This window comes from Alligator mississippiensis, chromosome 2 (genome assembly GCF_030867095.1).
Source record: "Alligator mississippiensis isolate rAllMis1 chromosome 2, rAllMis1, whole genome shotgun sequence".
Classification (NCBI taxonomy): domain Eukaryota; kingdom Metazoa; phylum Chordata; order Crocodylia; family Alligatoridae; genus Alligator; species Alligator mississippiensis.
Genome location: NC_081825.1, coordinates 248,897,626 through 248,920,410, shown reverse-complemented (window position 1 = coordinate 248,920,410; position 22,785 = coordinate 248,897,626). Strand labels below are relative to the sequence as shown.

The 22,785-nt window shown below is 41.1% G+C and overlaps 2 long non-coding RNA genes across 2 annotated transcripts in view; one reads left to right on the top strand and one right to left on the bottom strand.

Annotated features, from left to right (window-relative positions):
• LOC109285368 (uncharacterized) overlaps window positions 1–22,785 on the bottom strand; it is a 175,322-nt gene that overhangs the window by 21,670 nt on the left and 130,867 nt on the right. Inside the window, exon 3 of the long non-coding RNA XR_002093106.2 lies at window positions 10,347–10,420. This is a non-coding gene — a long non-coding RNA (uncharacterized LOC109285368). The remainder of the gene's footprint in view (window positions 1–10,346; window positions 10,421–22,785) is intronic.
• Window positions 8,484–20,095, top strand: LOC132248789 (uncharacterized). The gene is made up of 3 exons (XR_009460203.1): window positions 8,484–9,087; window positions 13,509–13,592; window positions 14,562–20,095. It is a non-coding gene; the product is annotated as an uncharacterized LOC132248789 (long non-coding RNA).

The following is a 22,785-nucleotide window of genomic DNA, read 5'->3' as shown; positions in this document are numbered from 1 at the left end:
TAGGGTCAGAAGGGACCTCAATAGATCATCGAGTCCGACCCCCTGCATAAGCAGGAAAGAGTGCTGGGTCTAGATGACCCCAGCTAGATACTCATCTAACCTCCTCTTGAAGACCCCCAGGGTAGGGGAGAGCACCACCTCCCTTGGGAGCCCGTTCCAGACCTTGGCCACTCGAACTGTGAAGAAGTTCTTCCTAATGTCCAATCTAAATCTGCTCTCTGCTAGCTTGTGGCCATTATTTCTTGTAACCCCTGGGGGCGCCTTGGTGAATAAAAACTCACCAATTCCCTTCTGTGCCCCCGTGATGAACTTATAGGCAGCCACAAGGTCGCCTCTCAACCTTCTCTTGCGGAGGCTGAAAAGGTCCAGGTTCTCTAGTCTCTCCTCGTAGAGCTTGGTCTGCAGGCCCTTAACCATACGAGTGGCCCTTCTCTGGACCCTCTCCAGGTTATCAGCATCCTTCTTGAAGTGTGGTGCCCAGAATTGCACGCAGTACTCCAACTGCGGTCTGACCAGTGCCCAACAGAGGGGAAGTATCACCTCTTTGGACCTATTTGTCATGCATCTGCTGATGCACGATAAAGTGCCATTGGCTTTTCTGATGGTTTCGTCACACTGCCGACTCATGTTCATCTTGGAGTCCACTAGGACTCCAAGATCCCTTTCCACTTCCATGCCACCCAGCAGGTCATTCCCTAGGCTGTAGGTGTGCTGGACATTTTTCCTCCTAGGTGCAGCACTTTGCATTTCTCCTTGTTGAATTGCATTCTGTTGTTTTCTGTCCACATGTCCAACCTGTCCAGGTCTGCCTGCAGCTGTTCCCTGACCTCCGGCGTGTCCACTTCCCCCCATAGCTTTGTGTCATCTGCAAACTTGGACAGAGTACATTTCACTCCCTCGTCCAAGTCACTGATGAAGACATTAAAGAGTATCGGTCCAAGGACCGAGCCCTGCGGGACCCCACTGCCTACACCCTTCCAGGTCGAAACCGACCCATCTACCACTACTCTCTGGGTGCAACCCTCCAGCCAGTTCGCCACCCACTGGACTGTGTAGTCATCCACGTCACAGCCTCTTAACTTGTTCACCAGTATGGGGTGGGATACCGTATCGAAGGCCTTCCTGAAGTCCAAGTATACAACATCCACCCCTCCTCCTGTGTCCAGGCGTTTCGTAACCTGGTCATAAAAAAAGACTAGATTGGTCAGGCACTATCTGCCTGCCACGAACCCGTGCTAGTTTCCCCTCAGCATAATTTGTCCTGCTGGGCTCTCACAAATGTGAGCCTTGATAATTTTTTCAAAGACTTTGCCAAGGATGGAGGTGAGACTGACTGCCTATAGTTGCCCGGGTCCTCCTTCCTCCCCTTCTTGAAAATGGGGACCACATTGGCCCTTCTGGAAGTGATGCACTTCCCCAGTATAGCAAGCTGCTACAGTGATGTAGCAGAGAAATCTAAATGTGCACTGCCCGCACAGCACAGTAACAACCTGTACTGCACCATGTGTTAGTACTTCCAAAAGGCATTGTGCCATAGCAACATTACTATACAGGGATGTGTAGATGCACCTATAGACATCCATCAGAGTTTTTGGTAATTCAAAATTGTACGATGTAGACCAATACTGATAAAATAAAAATTTGACCGCATAAATTTTCATCTGTCGTAACAAAGATCTTAGGCTCCTTTTCCCTCTAATTCTCAATTTTTACATTTCTTATTACTAATCGCAGTTTTCATAGCGTGTGATTGAAATATCCAATGAGTTCTACTTAAAGAATTTTTCTCAAAGTAAGAGGTGAAAGCTGTGTTATTTTTAATACAAATGGCTTAGTTTCAGATTAAATGGAGCACTAAATTAACAAGTATTTGAAGGGAATTGGAGATAAGATAACAAACTGATTTGGTTGGAAAAAATATCCATTTAAATTTAATTCTTAGATTTTGTTTATAAATGGCTTGTCAGCAATGTCAGTGTCTCTTTTTTTCTGCATTAGGCTGGAGTGGAGGAAAAATAACTTAAATTGATTATGATGATAACTTTAGAAAAGCATGTTGGGTATATCTATGACCATTACTTTTCAAAAAATATTTTACCAGGAATTTGAATAGCAAGGAAAATTAGGCAAACCTTCACAGAAATCAAGAGACTAGAGGTTTGGTCCACAGAAATTAGCTAAAAGGCTCCTAGGGCACATCCAGATGAGCACAGATGTGTGGTATGTGGCACCGCAGCCCCATCAGATATCCTGGGGTCAAAAACCCCATGCCAAAAAAATGGAAGGTGGCGCGCTTGGTTTTGTGCACAACACCCAAAACCAGAGCCTGACTGCCTGGGCTCTTACTCAGGCTGCTGACCAGGCTTCCAGCTGCAAGAGCACCATGACTACAGCCCAGAAGGTCTCCAAGACCCAAGGTAAGGATGCTAGGGCCTGCACAGTTGCTGGCCCCAGTATCTCCTACCCCACCTAAGGTAACCTGTCATGTGCCAGTGTGTGCATGGCACAGGCATTCCCCGGGGACAAGTAGCAGTGGCACAAGGCGTATACTTGTCCCCAAAGAAACACACATTCCCACTCATGTGGATGCACCACTAGAGGTTAGAAGAAGGTTAAATGGTATAGATTTTGGGGTGTTCAAACAATTGCTAGTGTTCTAACCTGGTTTTCAAATGAGAGATCAACCACTGATCTTTGGAACCACAAGATTTGTGAGACGGCTATGTTGTCTAGCCTCCTTTACAAGGGAAGTATGCATATGACAAGAAATCTAGGGAGGTATTCTCCCCTTATCCTTTGCCTACAGGTTTTCTCCCAGGAAGGGAGACAAATATATAAATTAACTAAAGTAAATTAGGAGTAGTATTCAGTCAAACAAGTGGACAGACAAAAACCCTTAGAGGTACAGTAAATACATGGTAGGGTAAATTTTCAGTTTTCTTCCCAAATCTGCTCTGACTGGCATACAGATAACTTAATGAGCCCATAGCATATTTCCCTTGGCAGATACAAATTCTCTATTAGTAGATAGCAAAGTAAACCAGTTCCTGTGCCTATCTTCTTGTATGTATGTTGTACAGGCTATGATGGCACAAATAGGAAGCTCAGTAAAGTTTCCTTCTACTGCAGCAATTCTTAACTACCACATAGCTCCCACAGCATAGCAAAGCATTCTTGCAGTATGTCTATGATGTTGGCTGACTCTGGCATGTTTACACTGCTCAGCATCAGAGCTGGACAGCTTGAAGATCTGGGACCATAACTGGTTTTCTTGAAGCCTCCACAAAGAATACATTAGACTAAGTCAACTGCAGGTGTGTTGTAGTTAAAATTATGTAAAAAATATAATGTGAGGTTATTAAATAAAGTGTTTGTGGGAATAAGGATAAACAATATTTTAAGACAAATACTTCCTGTTAATGCTTGGAATATCCTAACTTTGAATGCTTAATTTCTAAGTTTTTCATTCCATCCAGGAAGAGCACACACCAACTGCTGAAACTTCTTTAGCCTGACAAAGGGTTTTTGAACTCGAAAGCTTGCTTAATAACTATTCTCCAACTATTTGGGTTGGTCTAATAAAAGATATCAAATTCACCCAAGGAACCTTGTCTGCCTAAGCTGTAACACTGCATTATCACATGGTATTGTTTTCTTCTGCAAGGAGTACAGATACATAATTCATTGGGCATGTATATTAGCATTTAAAATCAAATAGACTTATCGAAGTAAGTGACAAAAAGGAGCAGAACAGTGACGCCTTTCCTCATTATAATGGGATGGAGATAGTTGCAGAATGTCTTCCTTGCTCTGCTTACATTGTTTCCGCCTCTGAACGTGTTCAATTAAATCCTTGAAAGATAAGCATCCTGCAGATTGTTCACTTTGTCAAAAATCAACTCCAAGTCTTAGTAGGGGGAACCAAGGGGGAAATAGATGCTGTGCAATTTAATTTCACTCAATATTGTAATATCCAATAAAATAACATTTATTAGGCACCTCATTGATACAGCGGCTCTCTGACAGCAATCCAGTAGGCCTGTGCAAAGGGGCAGGTATTCGTTTAGGACTAGGATTCAGCTGATTTGGACAACAGTGATTCGATTTGGAGATTTGAATCGCTGTCCCAATTCGACTTAGCTGAATCAGATCCCAAAGATTTGGCGCTGCTTTGGAGATTCGGTCATAAACTAAACAGGCAGCTGACACAGCTGCCTCCAGCTGGTAAGTCTGTTGGGGTTGCGAGAGTGGGGAGGGAGGGATTGGGGCTGGGGCAAGGGCAAGCTGCCCAGCCAGGGTGGGAGGGTGCGTTACTTAGGGTGGGGGGTGGGGTGCAGGCACGGCAGCGCTCAGAGCGGGGGCTCTGCCCTGCTGCTGCTTGCCCAGCCAGGGTGGGGGGGGGGCGCAATGTGGGCACAGCTTGCTCCTGGCAGAAGGGGGCAAGCGGCAGCAGGGCATAGCCCCCACTCCCAGTACTGCTGTCCCACATCCCACACCCCCCATGCCAGCTGGCAGTTCATACCTAATTATAGTTTTAACTTTATCATCTTATGTTACTTTGTATCACCTTAACCATATTATTGCAACATGCATTTATCCCAGCTGCTATATCATTGCAGCAGTTTCTCATCTCACGGTAGTGATCCAACTTTCAGTGTGAAAAGTAAATGCACTTCAAGTACAATGAGGATTCATTCTGGTTCTCAGGTAAGTCTGCAATGCCACTCACCTTTTTACATCTGCTACTGCATTTGATATTACATGCACAGCAACTGATTCCTGTAAGATACGCAGTGCAGCATGTCTGTATATCCAAAGCCAGGAATGAATCTTGGGAATATCCCTTTGAAAAAATGGTATAGCCAGAGAAGTTTTTAGGGTGTTAAAAGATTTGATAGAATAGAGGAATGTGTGACCTTCTTAACCTTCCCCCAGCCATGCATAAGGATTAAAAAAGGGATTTTTTTCTTATTATTTTTAAAAGAGATCTCTCTTTTAAAAAGTAGTGACCTCTCTGTGTGGTTTATGAATGTAAATGCTACACTCACACCACATATTTTAATGTATTATTCAAGTGTAATAGTCAAAACACAAATAAATCATATTTTGTTCTAAAATTATCTGTGCTGTCATTTCTAGGCATTGCTGCTGATTGTTGAAATGGTGCATCAGATTCTAGGATTGTGCCTGGAGCTAGGCAATTCCCTTTCTCTCTCTTCTTTGGACTGCATTTATAATAGCTAGTTTTGGAGGGTTCAGCTTCCTAACCTGAGTATAGAAAACTCATTCATTTTCAGAAGAGATGCAGATTGTACCTATTGCAATGCACAAAGTATTGGCTGTTAAATAGTATGTGGCTGTGAACAAGAGACAGCAGGACTTATTTTGGTGCGCATCAGACATTCCTCAGTTTATTACTGAAAGGTGTTCTGGTGCTAAAGGGGTATGAGAACCCAAGCAGAATTCTCACATTAAAAAAATGATCCTTTACTGATCTGTGAATGAAATCATAGTCCAGAATAATTACATTATGAAAGGCTGGCCAGTGGCAGCCGCTCTTTCCCCTCTAAAACAACCATGAAAGAGGCATCTTTAAATTTCCTACAGTCCTGAAAACCACCAGTAGGAGTAAGGGCTGCTTATACATGTAAAAAAACTGCAAAGAAACAGCGCTTTACTTTAAACTCAGTGTGCCCTCACACCAAGCCCAGCGCATGTCCAGAAGAGGCATGACGTTAATTTGCCCCAGCTTGCCTAATGTCTATGGATTGGGTGCTCTGGCAGGGCTTTTTGGTGCTATTATCTAATCAGCAAGTGAATCAGCTATTAGATAAAAGCGCCAAAAAGCCCCACTGAAGTGCCCGATCTATACACATGCTGTGGAGCTGGGTCAAACTAATACACTACCTTTTCTGGTAAAGCCTGTTTGGGGTTTTGTTTTTTTTTTCCTGTCTGTCAGCAGCCAAGGTGAATAGCAGTATCAGTTAAGTTACAAGAGATACATACTCGTGATCTAAGGTAGTGAGTGTGGGATGCCCCTGTTACAGAGGTACAGTCAGTTGCTGTAGCAACTTTGGAGAGCATAATAAATTTAGGCCTCAGCCAGATGTTACATTTAATGTGATTAACCAATTAGTCACATTTTAAATTGTAATCTGGCCACATGTTAAAGCAATTGATGACATCGTAAAACAAAGAATAAGCCAAAATTACTCCACAAAAAAATGTGTAATAACTTTGTGGCTGGCTCCTATCATGCCATTAATTGAATGTGTGGCCAGGTGCACCCCCACATTTGGAAGCCCCATCAGCTGTGGGCTTCCAGCCTCCAGGCTACATGGTGAACCCCAACATCTAGGAGCCCCACTCCCAGCTGCAGGAGCACATGATAGCACAACTATCTCCATTCCAGCTGAGAGGGCTTCTACCTGCAAGAGCTTACTATTTGTCAGTGCAGGGGGAGCTCAGGATCATGATCCCAGGTTTCCCTGCACCAACAGTAAGGTGTGATAGAATCTGATGCTCAATCTCACATCACGCTTCTTTCTATGTTCGTGTAGCATGACAGAAAGCATGATTGTGTGGATTGTATATCAGATCCCATCACACCTTTACCTGAATGTCAGGCTAGGTTCTTAGCACAGCATCTCTCCACGCCCTAGTTTATCTCAGAAGATGAATTAACCAGATTCTGAATATAGAAATAATATTTTTTAAATATTGTCTGCATTTACTAGACTCTATTCACTCCTTTGGTGAAAGTGGATCATACTACTGTAGTTATCCATTTGTTTCTTACTTGTAGTGCATTTATTTCACATTTTTTATCAAAATGCACATATGCTAAAAGCTCAGTGGTTTTAAAACAGTGTCATGGGACAGTGGTAATCTGTTATATGCCAAGGTAGAAACATCTATTGAAAGTAAATATTGAGGTTTATTGAAAAACATTGATCCTAAGGAAGTGTTCTACTACCCACACTTCATTTCTATTCTGTCAAATGATGCATATAGATGCAATTATTTTCTCTAATGGATCTTGGTACAATGGAATTAAAGCTGCTTAGTATACTATCATGAAATAGTTTTGTTCTATCACACTAAGGTAACAGCCGTCTTGTATGCATCAGCCAATAAAGTGATCAGTCGCAAAAATAGGCTGTTTTCTGATTGTTTTGTATTTATTTTTAGTAAGTTAAGTTCAGCCACTAAGCAAATTGGAAAGTTCCAACAGACATCCTTTTCTAATGTAGATGGCATTCAGTGGTTTTGGCTCTAAGCCTGCAATTTGATCCAAGCTGGCAGACCCCTACATCTCCACAGAGCCATGGACTTCAAGGAAATTTGTGTGCATGTAAGAGTCCAGGATCAGCACCAAAGTAAAGTCAAATGATAACTTACATATTTAACAATCACTGAGGCAATCTCAAAATATTAATTTGGAAGTCCTTTGACACATAGTTCTTGATCCTAGCTTATAATATTGAATTATAATGTATTATATGTAAACTTTAAAAATAATTTTTTACAGAGGTTGTAGTGGGGACATACTAAAAACTTAATGCTGAAACCTAAAATCAAAGAACCAGGGGCAGCTAGAAACTGCTAGATGGCTGATATGAATTACAATAATATAACAGCATTGTCTCAGAAAATGATGCATCTCTTGAAACCCACACATACATGGTGACATGTCAAAATGGCATATTTGGCCGTCAAAAAATCTTCATATTGCTCACCTGTGCAGTTTAAGATAAAGTTGAGTTACTTTCTCTTTCAGTTCATAATTACAAAGACATAAAGAAGTCCAACACCTACTGCTTTTTGTACCAGCTTTCTAGATGGGCAACAGACTTTAAATGAGCAGAGACCAACAATGAATCCTTTTCTTTCTCCTTTTTCAAATAAAGGCATTTTAATTAATTTTTAAATGGGCTTGGTGAGTTAGGGAGAGTAAATTCCTAACATAAATAAGGCCTTAAAAAGACAATAAGTGAAAGAGATTAGAAGAAAAAATATTTTCCTCTATTTTTTTCAGTTGAAAATATAACACTTTATTTGTGGTCAGTTTGCTATTCCCAGGTGCACATGAACAAGCAGATGAAGTCACTGTTCAGTACCAAATACAATTACACTCTAATGGAATTTTTAAAAAGAAAAGAAAATTCCTTGAGTCAAGCGTTTTAGTGGAAAAGGGAAATAATCATGAAACACAATTCTAAGTCTCATCCTGGGTCTGACTAGTCCCATAGTTACTTGTCCTTTCTAGAGTTGTTCTTTTTTTGGTTGTTATTTTTTCACACTAGCTTGTTTCAGTTCACTTGGTTAGAAGGTTATTCTCACCTATCCTATATTCATGGTGGATTAAAATAAGCCACATCTTCTCTCAGTAATTACTGAGCATATCAGTAATTGACCTGCAGCTGTGTACTGATTCACACCAGCTGACAGAGCGAGGAACAAGAGAACAGAGAATATAAAAGCAGCTAGTCTGTTACCCTTTTTGTGGGAGGGGGTTTAAAATTTTTGGCAGAAAGGAAGGGAAGTAATAAAAACCAACTTCTTAATATTTTGTTCACCAGTGGAGGTGAGGTGCTATTTTAGGGGAACAGGAACTAATGGGGTGGCCAACACTGAAGGGTTGGACAGAGGCTTAAAAATAAAACAAGGGCTAAGAGGCTGTGTTAGTTCTTCTACTTTACCTACCTGCTTTCTGAGTCACCCCATGCTAGCAAGTTGAGGCTTTCCCACTCTCACCTAACAACCCTCTTTTTCCCAGTAAAGCAAGAACAGCTTTCATTTCACTCCAATAAGCCCTTTTTCCATCTCCCTCCTATTTAAAAATCCCCCCTCCCCCTTGTAGCTCCTAAAGCTGCCTCTGGTCCCTACCAGCATTAAACTATAAGTTGTAGGCTTGCAGAGAATAAATTTCTTCCCTTCTGACACCTGCTGCTAGTGCTTGGAGAAAGCTTAAGCAGAAGCTGAGGGTAAAAAGTGAATTGGCACCAAACTTGGCACCTTGGCATATATACCCACTTCACATGGGCTTATACACATGATCTCACTAACCAAGTGTACAAGCTTCAGGTAAGATAACTAATTTGTTCAAATAACATGATTGCATACACAGTTGCTGTAGCTGTGTCCTGGCAAATTCCACTTGCTTCTCCTGCCCATACTTGACTGCAAATCTGGGCCTGTCTGGTTTTTTTTCTCTGTGACTTTTGAGACTGGTGAGATTTTTATGGCAGCACCTGAGCTTTGCACACTATAGCAATACCATAAATCATTGTCTGTATTCTCTCCATCCTCAGTTGGCCAGGTGGAAGTGGGGTGGGGGAGATCATTGCATTTACAACCTGCTGCAGTAGTTATTATGGGAAAGGGAAAAGAGAAAAGAAGAAAAATGTTACAATGCTGACTGGAACTGGTCTAACAATCACTTCAGTATCTGGAAAAGCTGTGGTACAAAATATGCCCAACTAATTCCAGTCAAATCAGTCTGACACCTCTGAATAGGAACGTGTAGTAAATATGATAGTGACTGACTTTGCTATAAGAAGTAACAGTAACAGTGTCTCTGGTTCAGGCCAGAGGTGTTTCACTATAATTGTTTCTTTATAATATACCTCCAGGTAGTTCTTCCCAAAGTCTGGCTAACTAGCTTTAACACCTTAGTGCCAGAAAGATCAGTAATGTCACATTTAAAATTGCACCTATTTGCAGAACACATTGTATGCTAGTTTTAATACTGGTTTGGAGGAGGACCCATTAGAAAAAGTGTCTGCAGTACAAACCTAAGGAGCTTTTTTCACTGTGCACTGGCTTCTTTTTATCTGAAATTTCTGTAGATTCTTCTCCCTTTTCTATCCTTTATGCTATGGTAATGGTGCTGAATGCTGATGAAACTACACTTAATGCAACTTCAGGCAATGCACAACTTCTTTATACCAAACTCTTCTCTCTGTAGCTAGATAGTATTAATAGTAGCTTTTAGAAGGTCTTAGGTTGGTGAGCCTCTCAGGATAAAAGATAGCAGAAGAGAATAGTTAATAGGAGCTTGTGACAGGACTTGACAAGGGTTACCAGATGGATATAGTAAGACTGTATTGTCACCTTTTAAAAAGTACCAGAATAAGCTGAAAACTTTATTAAAGGTTAATATTTATCCATGTCTTTTCTTTTCTTTTCTTTTCATTTTCCTGGTATGATGTATTGAACATCTATCTAATTTAATCTATCATATCTCTCACCTTCTACAGCACATCTATCCTGCACTTAAATATAACCTGTACATCTAACCTGTATTTTTAGGTAGCAGTAGACAATCAGAATTACCCACTTACCTCAAGGGGACAAAGGCAGACTGAGCATTCAATATATGGTCATCTCTGTAAACCATTATAGGCCATCAAAGCACCTGACAAGCATAAGTGATATTTCAATTATATGTGAGCGGAGTGTGTTAAGTTAAAAAATCAAACATGCTGTAGAAAAAATGATGTAGATCACCTAGAAAAGAACCATTTTTTTTTGTGTTGGCTTATAAATGTTACTACTTTCTTGTGTGCAGCATGTGTTTCAAAATGAAGAATCAAGTATAAAAGATGCCAAGAACCAAATCAATTCTGATTCTGTCCCCAAAAAGAACAGAAATCTTTGATATCTGTGCATAAATGCAGATCTCAATTTTAAGGATCAAGTTCTATCATGTATTAAACCAGTTCACTTCTTTATATGAAGTGGCTTTTCTATGGGCAAAGATTCAAAAATTATAATGGAAGGTAAACATTGATAAGAAAATTGTGGCTAATTGCATGAATAGAAATGGTTTACTCCATATATGGTAATTCCACAAATAATGCATAATTGACATAGGAACAGAAAACTCCACCACTTTTTTCTTTTACACATTTTGTTCTGTGATACTTATCACACATTCCTTTAATGTATGAATGGGGTCTAAACACATACACCTAAACTTCCACAAACTTTGGTGTCTTGGTTTGGGCCTAAAAAAATTAACTTGAACTATAATTATTTATCTGGCTTTGTATTCATATGTCCTCTGACTTGGAATGGGAGAGGTCTAAATACTATTGGTGAAATCCTGGCCCCACTGAAGTCAATGGGACTTTTGCCATTGGGCTACAATTTTTCCCTTTCAGTCTATAAAGGGTAACTGAGCACATAAAAGGCACATACCCACCAGCATCTACACAGAGTGAATCTTCCTTTGACTGCACTGGTCTAAGATATACAGGTATGCAGTTCATGGGCAGATTTCAATCCACATCCCCCACCCCCATCCTCAGCTGTTCCAAAACAGCCTCATTCAATGACCCTGCTATCAAAACCCTATGCCTTTTCTTAGCACCACTATTGTAATCTACATGGTTTCATGATATCAACAATTCCCCAGAATTAATCTGTGATGTCTAAGGCCATTATAATTAGATTATAAGAAGATTTTTGAAGCTAAATGGGAAATGTTGGCATTTTAACCCTTTAAAATCCTCATAGTGCAAACGTGCTGATTCTTACTTGTGTGAGTATTCCCACTGAAATCAAAGGGATTACTTAGATTAAGCAAGTGCATAATTGTTTGCAGATTTAAGCCTTATATAAGATAGCCCCAAGCAACTCATTTATTACATAGCTTTTATTGACTTATAAAGGGTATTTAGTTCAAACTAGTGGATTATTCATGAAAAATGATAGTTGAGTGTTCTCTGGGGTAACTCTCCCCTGGCTTATTAATATAGTTTCAGTTGCTTTAAGATCAGACTGCTGAAAACATGTTGCTGCGTGACGAGTGCTACAAGAGATATGAAAAAAAATAATAAAAAGAAGTGTACTAAAATCAGAAAGAATCCTGCCTCACATTTAGTTTAGATCATTCTATTCATTCCTGGTAGAGCTGCTCTGAGTAACTAAAGTGGGTTTAGAGCACCTCTCTGTGGTATTTTAGTGAGTTGTTACTTTCTACAGACAGAGAAAAGTTTTTATGATGTTTTGAAGCAAGTAGTTACAAAAAAAAAATAAAGGAAAAATATTCCATGAAAAAACCACATCATAAAATAACAATATTGAATTATTATTCACAAATAGGATAAACATGCTAAGACTATGAGGTGTTTTTTCTTTTTCCCTGAAAGACAGTTTTTCAGCTATTTGCTAATATTGGCTGCGCATTATAATATGTGAAAATCAATGTGTTCTAGATATTGAAAAATCCATATTAACAATGTTGATTGCAACATGAAGAGACCCTTATAAGGCCTTGGAAAATAACAGTAATGGAGATCACCCAGTAGGATGCGAGTGGTAACCCAGTATAGTTCACAGGCCATGGTAGAATTGTGCTGTTTGCTCCGCTGCTGAATTTATCATTTTTTTCCACTCAAAAACGTGGCTAAATGAAAAAATTACTCAAGTACATTTCCTCACCATGCAATTACAATGAACTAAATTGTGCCCTGGTCCTATGCAGCCATGGAGAGGAGCAAAAGGTAGATAAAGCTGATCCCAAAGGGAAGGGGTGCAGATTTTCCTATGGTTTGTAAAGGACTGTGGCGTTTCCTGATATAGGTTCAAATTCCTGTGCAGCTGTGACCAAAGAATCACTTACAATGTCTCTGAGGACTACCTGGGATGCATTATGAACCACTTCCCAGTCAAGAGGCAAATTGAAAGTTGGATCAATCTGATCATATTTTGCCCTCCCCCAATCGCTATACGTCAGGGGTATTAACTTGTACAAAAAAAAAAAAAATCTCTCCTCCTAACCCTAAAAAGATCAATATAGCAAAAATAAATCAAAGGGATAAAATCCTTTAGTAGTGTCCTTGCACTGGAAGAGCCCCAGGGGGAACTTTCCATTTAATAAATACTAGAGAAGAAATAATGCAAGTCCAATTCTCAGTAGAAGCACTTTTTGTGGTGAAACATTCCCACTGGAAATTCATGTACATTTTAATTTAAATGAGCATTTATCATTTCTAAAGCTTTAAACCCTCATAATTGTCCCCTAACCAGCATTTATGTATAATGCTTTTGTTAGTCTGACAAGCCAATCTTATGATTTTTTTTTTCCTATTATTGCTGAGGCCACTTTTGCAAGGATTATAACAAACGACAAATATGAAAAGATAAGAGATTTTGGTATTTATTCTAAAGCTTAAGTCAGCTTTCCTACTCTTTGAAGTGTAAGCCTCTTTTTGAATTTTATCCAAATACCCAGACAACTTGTGTGAAAATGTCTTATGATGCAAAGGTCTGTGAGATGACCATGGAATCCAAAGGGTATCTCCTGTCCATTGGGAACTTTTAGAATTAAAAGGATTCTTGCTTCAGCCTAATGCAGCTGTTTGAAAATTGATTGGTCAGTAAGCCTCTTGCTAATTTCATCGGAATTCGTTTTATTCAGAAACAATACTCCACTCATATTCTTAGCATGACTCCAGCCAAATGAAGCTGAAAAACTGCATCAAATTTATATTCTTTAGGTAGTCTGCTACAAAGAAAGATGAAGCATTCAGCCAAATCCTGTATGTTCTGCCATAAAGACCATCTCCTGCTTCCCTGGTAATGTAAGTAGGTTACTTTAAGAAGGGCAGCATTTAAGCAGTTATCTTCAATAAGCAAAAGACCACTGGTTTATGTGCTAAAAGACTTTCTCGTTCTTTTCAGCAGTCACTGTCTTGTATGCTAAAATATAGTCGTTTCCAAGAGCCTATTCTAAATGTAACATAGCATTCACCACATTTCAGATGTATTAAAAACAGAGTTGGGTGAATCATCGCACCAAATTCATTCATTGATGAATCTCAACTCTTCTTTTCAGGAATTATACACAAGCCAATTACATTTTTTCTAAAATTGACAATAACTTGAAATATCTGCAGAATGAGGTTTGTGAATTACTGTTGGTCTTTAACTCATCTTTAACTCTTTAATTTAATTATAACAATTCCAAATTAAAACACTTGGATTAGAGATCTGTCTGCTCCCTCAGTGAGTGACCATAGCAATTATGTTGGGTCCCTGATGCAAATGTTATTTATATAATAGTGTGCATCCCATTACCCCAAACAGGATGGAGGGTTTGTTGTACTACACGAAGTGCCAGCAACTGCACATATACGTGTGTGTGGATGTGGGGGGGACCTATACACATGCTCATCATTTTTAATCCCATATGATTTCAGTAATATTCATTCGCAACGCATTTTCAAAATATTCTTGCTAGTGAATTCATTTATGGGAAGTAGACAAAAAGGGATAAAAATAGGGGTGTAGAATTTATTTTAAAAATACATAATTGTGACACTCTTCTTTTTAGCATTTGCCCAACTTGACCTGGTGAAATATAAAGTATCAATTGACTTCCAGTACTAGGCAATCAGAGCTTGACTTAAGAAACATAAAAATGCCTTTGAGTATATCCAAAATAAATAATGAAATCTATAAACATTAGAGCTGGAAAATGTATATGAAACCATCCAGTCCATTCACTTACCAGTGCAGTATTGTTCAAAAATATGTATTTTGCATTTCAGCTGGTCTCAATGCAAGGACCCCATGTGATGTCCAGGAATTTGGGGCCACATATTTATAACTGTAACTCGATCTCTGACAAGCTATAACAATGCCTTCATTATCCTCAATGAATATTATATATGATACTGTTACCTTGTTCTGTTGTACCTTGTTGCCTGCCTGAAGGCATTAAGTCAAAGGAAGCTGCAAAAAGGAATGTTGCTTTACCACATACAAAATGGTGAATCATCATGACAAAAAGACCCTCAAGTATATAGCTTCAACTTAATGTTGAAGACTATACCTTGCTCAAGCCATCAGTGCTGGAATGCATCACCAGGGAAATGAAACCATATGTAGTCCCTCTACAAGAAACACGTATACAGCAGCTGCAGAAAATGAAGCTCACAGGCTACGACTTTTCAAACTCAGTAGCCAGTAGGATGCATGGGCTTGCTAAGTTAATCAGAAATGATTTGCTATATACTGCCAAGGGACATAATACTTCCCAGAGTGCAATAGAATGGAGCATTGTCTGGGTCAATAACATAATCAGCCATATATGCAAGCCAGCCTCTGCTGTGTTGTTGATCACATCCCTCCCTAGTTATGACCAGACATCCTTATGTGCAGGTGACTTCAGCTGTCAACATTGAGATTGGAGATATTCCTCTAAGAGTAGCAATGGAGATGATCTTTGTCTTTGGGCAAGCCGGAATGATATAACACTCAATGGTATGACCCAACGGTGCATTTGAACATTGGAACATTCTACCAAATCTAGATCTTGCCTGGTGGAAGGGAAACTTGAATAAAACACTGATAAGAAATGTACTTGACAAGTTTCTGTCATCTCAGCACAGACTCTAACTCATCAGCATACTATGATTTTTTCAGCCCACACCATCCAGACCAGCTCTAAGATGGAACTTCCAGAAGGCAGACTGGCAGAAATACCAAAGGCTAACCAACAAGACAACAAACCAATTAAAGGATCCTTCAGAAATCAACACTGATTAAGTCTACAGTACATTTACAAACTGCCTAATTGAACTAGCCATACTCTGTTTATCTAGAAGCTATAGAAACCATTATGTGCCGTGCTGGGACAAGCAGTCTAAACAGCTCTTTAACATCACCAAGCAACGCAATGACCCAGTAACTATAAAAAAGAACTATAAAACAGCTGGCTACCACATAAAACAATATAAAAAAAGGAGACGCAACTTACCACCATAGAAGGATTGGCTATGACTCACTCAAGCAGACAAGCTGGTGCATCATTAACTGCCTTACAGGCAGAGACCAAGAAAACATTTCCCTGTCTCGGCAAACTTCATCATGAACATACTGTGCAACAACAGCGAACACAGTAACCCAAGTAAGCAACACACAAAAATGACACCTGACTTTTTAACAACTTTAATCACCCAACGTCAACCTTAATTTAACCGCCCCCATCTCTGACAATGAGTTTGACATGGCTATTAAAGTGATCTAGAGTGGCAAGGTTGCTTGATCAGATAAGATTTTCCCAGAATTCATTACTAAGTTCAGAAGCACAATGAAAAAATGGCTTCAGAAAATGCATGTATAAATGCCTAGAAAATAACAGGCGTCCAAAAATCTGGAGAAAAACTGACATCATTGCTATCCTAAAACCCAACAAACTACTAAAGGATCCAAAGAGCTACCAAGCCACCTCACTACTCTGCATTGCATACAGACTCATGGAGCTCATAATCCTGAATAGAACAGAGAACACTGTTGACCCCCAGCTCCCAAAAGAACAAGCCAACCAAGTTATATTACATACATTTGACAGAAAATGGATTTGAAATGAGGCAGAAAACAGGCGTAGTCTTTATTAAACTTACAGCTGGCTATGACACTGTATGGCACCAAGGCCTCAAATTATAAACTGCGCTGTATGATACCTGACCACAAGCTATGCACTTTCATCATGAACATGATCTCAAGCAGAACATTCAAACTCACAACCAGCCAAGGATAAAAAAGCAGAGTATGAACTCTGAAGAATGGAGTTCCCCATGGGTCAGTGCTAGCACCAATACTTCCAATGTATGTATCTCAGACTTCCCACATACAATATCTAAGCAATATATGTACACTGGTTACGTCACCATAGTAGCCCAAGGAACAGATATGACAACTTGAAAATATGTTGAGTACTGACAAGGAACTCGTTGCTGACTATGTCCAGAAGTGGCGGTTAAAGTTGAGCATCAATAAATCAGCACCATTACTCTTCCACCTGGACAATCGTTGAGCTGAATATCAGGGTAGCCAACTGCATCCTTCTCTATGAGTATACCCCAACCCACCTAGGAGTTGCATTAGACTATTCCCACACCTATAAATATCACATTCAGAAGGTTAACAGTAGTCTCTGCACAGGTAGCTTCCTTAGATTTTTAGTCAGCATGACATGGGGTACCAACTTCAAAGTGCACTTGCAATGGTATATGCCCCAGCAGATTACTATGCTTCTGTATGGACCATAAGTTGTCACACTAAAAAGTTTGACACTGTGCTTTACAGTGCTCTGAGATTTATAACAGGCTGCACAACTTACGCACACACATAGTTGTAGTCCCTGTACTCGGGCATTAGACCAAATGATGTAAGATAGGCCCTAACGTTATTACTGGCTATAGGGGCAGGAGATGAAATAACCTGCTCCATTAACTGTTAACTAAAGACCTGAACAGATGAAGGCTTAAGAAGCTGAAAGGTCATAAACCATTTGTACATGAAGCACACAAGCTCCTGGAAGAAGCTGGGGATGCTGAACCAAACCTATGGGCATCAGTGGAGTGGGTCAACCCCTGGGAAAGTTCAGATCTATTCCTACAGCATTTCATACCAACACCAAACAAGTACCCCACTGGACATGACCTTGACAGAGAACAGCAGGTCAAGCTGAACAAACTGAGATCTGGATATGGATGCTTCAAAACAACACTTCGCAAGATGACCACCTTAGACAGCCCCTTGTGTGAATGCAGTGTCCAACAAATAGCACAGCACTTAACTGAAAGCTGCAACCTATGCCCAGACGGAGCAGGTAGAATATGCACCATGGGTGATAATACCAGACAGTGGCTCATAGATTTGGAAGTTGATATATTCCATAAAAAAGAGAGTGTAACAGTAGCTGGGGTTTCATACAAGCTAAACTGTGTGTATTGGGTGACTGAGAGATGGTAACATGCTGGGAAATAATATGGTATAAAGTAATTTAGGATGCCTATACATGAGCACAATGTGCTGTAATTACAATGTGTCAGAGTAGAGTCAATCAAGTCTGTGTATCAGCAGCCTCGCATTTCAAAATGGTGGAGATGTTAGCACCACTGTCTCCCAGATAGTGCTAAGGGATCATTAAAGTACAATTAACCCTTAAATAGAACTTAAAATATGAATGCAGACAACTCAGTGTCCTAAAATCGAAGTCTAACTGTATTGGTACAAGTACTGTCTTAGCAGTTTCTATATTCAGAGAGAGAAAAACATTCAGTACAATAATCTCACCCAATCCAAGATGTTACTTTGCTCAACAGAAAAGATGGCCACTCAGTTCCTGAAAGCAAAGGGTACATTGTGGGCTGAGGCAGTCCAGAAAGGTGTTGAAGACTGGATTTATCACAATGATGAACGTTCTTGCTGCCCCCTTTTATGCTTTTCTTCAACTTCACTCCTTTGCTGACTCCTAGCTTTTGGATTGATCTCTCTACAGTCAGTATACTGTTCATCTTTTATCCTGTCAGCATATTCCTTTGTCTAACAGATCCATCACAAGCACACCTCTTAATTTGGCCTTTTTCTGGTGTCTTACTTTGGGCATAGTCCATTGGTCTCCCTTATCACCTTTCATTAATATATCCAATCCTTTCATCCCTCTGATTCAGCTGGTTAGTGCCAAATTCAGTTAATTGGAGCTGGTAACAAGGCCATTGCTATGTTATGTTAAAAGAACTTCTCACAGTGATAAAAATAAAGATATCATATAATGAGCACCTATGAGCTCTACAAAAACAACCCTCAGCTGGCTAATAAAAAAAAAAAGTTAATAAGAGCAAAACTTAAGCAATGATTAAATAAGGCTAAACATAAACAATACTATAAGCAGATGCAACTTCAAAGCATTAAACGTAACAAGCTACCCTAACAGAGGGGGCGCTTTATCTAATGGTTATTCAACAAACTTTATCTAAAGTGTCCCCATCACCATTTTGAAGTGTGGGGACACTGATATACAAGACTTTCCAGGTGCGTTAATTAGAGCAGCTCTTGGAGCCACTCTAATTAAAGTGCCACCCCCGGAGCATGCATTAAAATGCTATAGATGGTAAAAAGTGTCCTTCAGATGTGTGAGGTATCCAGATTCTATAGGAGATGTGTACTAAATTTCAGAGAGAAGGGGACACCAATCTCAGCTAACTTTAAAACAAAAAATACCTTTGGACTGAGAAATATAGAAAGCTTACAGAGATCACTGCCTTCATGGTAACGAAGCAACAGGCTACTTGGACTATGAAAAAAAAAGAAGTTAGCCAGGTATCATACAGATTTTTTTTGGCCAGTCATGGCTGCAGATGTTAAAAACCAGGTATCTAACAGTTCAGAAAGGAACCTTCCAGCAAGAAGAGGCAACTGTTTTGTGGAGAAATGCTTACATTTGCTATGTGTTCAGCTAGATTGACTTGACTGGCCGGCCAATGGCCAGAAACATCAGCTGGAAATCAGTATTAGCAAATAAAATATTGCTTTCTCTCAAAGAATGTGTTGGTACCACCACAGTTGTTCTATCAATACATTTGTAATGGTATGGTCCATGTACTACTGAAGTTCATCTGCATCTGAAGTGATTAGGGAACGGAATTTGAATCATGCCTTTTATGAAAAATTTGCTGAAAACTCCATATAATCTAGACAAGCACTGATGTTGCTCATTCTGGAAGCATTGCATGGGGAGAAGGGGAGGATATATCCATTTAAGAGAGAAAATGATAGCAGTCTCCAAATACTTGAAGGGATGCTACTAGGAATAGGGTTGGCAGTTGTCTTATGTAGAGTTTAGGTCATGATTTGCATGGGATGTTTTTGCTAAGAAGGATCCAGCTTCAGGCAGGGGGTTGGACTAAACGACCTCTGGATTTCCCTTCCAGCCCTATTTCTTTTATGATCTATTACTCGGTGTGCCCGTCTCTGTTCCAGGAGGTGCTCCCGGGCAACTCTTGCGCGGGCGGCTGACCGGGCCTGCCCTGCTCTCGCTGGGGAGTCCCTGGAACTCGCCAGCCGCGGTCATGGCTGGGCCTGCCGCCGGGGTGTCCCCCTCGCTGCGGCCTCCAGCACCGAAGCGCCCCTGGGCAGGCTCACACAGGGCTCCGACCTCCCCTACACCCCGGCCAATGCCACCTTGGGTCGTGGACCTTCCGTCCCTTGTCCCCGAGCGAAGACTGAGAGTCGAGGACCCTCTCCACCCTTTGCAGCTCTCTTCCCCAACACCCCGCCGGGACCTCTGCCCGGTCTTCCCTGGTTCCCTCGCCGGGTTCCCGCTGGCTCCAACCCGGTTCCTTCACCGGAGCTCCCGCCGGCTCCAACCCGGTTCCTTCACCGGAGCTCCTGCCGGCTCCAACCTGGTTCCTTCACCGGAGCTCCCGCCTGCTCCAACCCGGTTCCTTCACTGGAGTCTCCCGCCGGCTCCAATCTCGTTCCTTCACTGGAGTCTCCCACCGGCTCCCTGGAGCCTCTGCCAGCTCGTGCCCCGTTACCTCACCGGTGAATCCAGCTGGCCCTCTCTCTAGGCTCCTCCTCGGGGCTTCTGCCGGCTCCCGCGTCAGTTTCGCCGCTCCTCTCCGGCAGCGCGGCTCTCCCCGCCTCCGTTGCTCCCGGTGCGGCTGCAGCCTGTTCGGCCCACAGTCAAAGCCCCTTGTGGGGGCCCGGTTCCACTCCCGGGCTCCACGTCCTCCCACCGCGTGCCCCTTCTCTCCTCGGGGCTGCCTTTTATTTCCGCGGAGCGGCGCCTCTCGCTGACGTCGCTCCGCCTCAGCTGTATGAAAGCGCGGCTAACGAGCCACGCGGGTGGTTCCCTGGCCTGCACGCCGCCGCTGCTCCCCTCTCCTGCAGAGCATACGTAAGTGTTCCCCCCGGCCCTGGGCCGGGTGCTCCCTCTAGTCCCGTTGTCCCTGGGACACTCGGCTTCCGATTATTCTGTTCTGAAACTTACCACTTTCTGGAGTAATTATACAGGAATTAAAAAATTAGAGAAAATAGACCTTGATACAAAAAGCAAGGCCTTGTCCATTTGCAGTACATCAAGAACTGGTATACCAATTTTCTGGAGGAAAGAGAAATCCACTTAAGGGACTCTTGAACAATCCCAGAGGAATACAGGAGAAAAATTGGAATTGTCCCATCTTATAAGGGAAAACCAGTTACGGGACAAGGTATTTAATACTTCTTCCAGGGTGTGGTGGCTTTTCTACCTCCTTTCCATTATAAGCTTATTCCAATCATGTGTGGAGAGGAAAAATGTATTCCTGATCCTAACTAGTGATCAACTGGCCCCACAGTACTGCAGTTTAAGTGATAGCATTGATAAACAAACATAAAAAACTTCCAAATAAACTTAGGATAGTTATAATAAATGGGAAAAAGAATAATCACCTTCTCCCACATGCATCTCAGGCAGGGCACTGGGTAGGTGAAGCCACAGATCTTCAGAGCATTGACTTTATCCCTCTACTAGCTCATGGAGGCCAGTCATGACAAAAAAGAGAAGTGGTGATCTGCAGACCCTTGATCAGGAACCAAGATAGTGTCCATTTCCTACCTACCTGGAATGATTGAAGTCCCCTGTTGGCTAGCAGGGCTACCCATTTTGTTTTTGCACCACTGAAACTCCTACTGAAATCAGTAGACATTTTGACAATGTCATAATTTTTTGTATCTAGGGCCTGGAGAGCAGGTCATATGAGGAAAGGCTGAAAGACTTGGGACAGTTCAGCCTGGAAAAGAGAAGACTTAGAGGGGACTTAGTAGCATCCTGTAAGTATATTAGGGGTGTACATCAGGGCCTGAGGGAGCATCTGTTCAGTAAGGCCCCCCCAGGGAACAACAAAAAATACAAGGCACAAACTGATTGGAGATCACTTCAGACTGGACATAAGGAAAAAGTTCTTTACAAGTCAAGTACCAAGGATTTGGAACAGGCTCCCCACAGAGGTGGTACAGTCACCCACCCTGGTGATCTTCAAAAAGTGTATTGATGCCCACCTTGCTGGGATCATCTGACCCCAGCAGTCTTTCCTGCCCAAGTGCAGTGGGGCTGTACCTGATGATCTGTAAGGTCCCTTCTAGCCCCTAACATCTATGAAAATAACAGAGAAAGTCTGTCAAAGATAAGTGGTCCAGCTTCATTCATTCTCTTTTCTGTAGTCTCCTCTGTATTTCATAGCATTTCAAGTAAGGCATGAAGATAGCAGAAGAAACATTCAATGAAAAATATAGTTGAATAAGTCCAGCCTATGACGAGATTTAGCTTTCTTTCTCTCACCCATTGACAGTCTCAGTTAGATTTTTAAATGTATACAAGCTGCTCTTCATAGTTTGTTCTTTCCTTTGGGTCAATGAGATTGAGAATCTAAACTGAGTTCCACCAAGATAATTGAACATAATTACACCGTGTCTTATCATTTGATTCCCATCATGCAGGAGTAATGTACAGCTTATTCATGTGACCTTTCAGTTAAACCTATTAAACCTCCTTTGCTAATTAATAACTCATTGGGGACGTTCTTGTGAAAGTACCTTTCAAGGGAGAAAGTTAGATGTTGACTGTTTAGAGATTGATTTTGAGCTTTAATCTTCTACAAGGCTTGATTGCTACACTGATTTCTCACCATAGCTAGGGACAGATCCATGGCACTGTGCTTAATATGTATGGGTGCTAAATATTGCCTGGTGAAATGAGATTCTTTTTGTATAATTATGGAGCAAGGGCTACAATAGTTGTAGAGTGTGATTAGATTAATTTTGACAGCAGACTAAAATTATCAAGCAGGGCACTTGCAGCACATGTATCATGAACAGTGGTATTTCAGTAGCACTTAATAGCCTGAATCCAAGACTAGCTCCTAGGCACCATACACCCAAGATGCTATATTAATTTTGATGGTATGTATATGTGGATATGAGTATATTTATATATACACATGT